Genomic DNA, 361 nt, shown 5'->3' with positions numbered 1-361 from the left:
GGCCTAGTGGTTAGAGACCTGACTACGAAGCTTGAGGTCCCGGGTTCGATTCTCGTGTCAGGGCAGATATTTGTATGAAAAATACGAATGTTTGCTCTCGGGTTTTGGGTGTTTAATATGTATTTAAGTATAATATCTATATCTATATAGTTATATTTAGCCGTTGCTTAGTACCCATAACACAAGCTTTGCTAAGCTTACTTTGGGACTAGGTCAATTGGTGTGAATTGTCTCGTGATATTTATTTATTTATTTTTATTTATTTACCGCTTAAAGGTACATGTGTAGTGTTCCGTATTAATGCGCAATAAATATTCAATATAAAGTTTACTCATCAACTTGTAAAGCCTGTTGCTCTGCT

The sequence above is a fragment of the Choristoneura fumiferana genome, chromosome 23 (assembly GCF_025370935.1).
Source record: "Choristoneura fumiferana chromosome 23, NRCan_CFum_1, whole genome shotgun sequence".
Classification (NCBI taxonomy): domain Eukaryota; kingdom Metazoa; phylum Arthropoda; class Insecta; order Lepidoptera; family Tortricidae; genus Choristoneura; species Choristoneura fumiferana.
Note: the sequence above shows the minus strand (reverse complement) of the source record.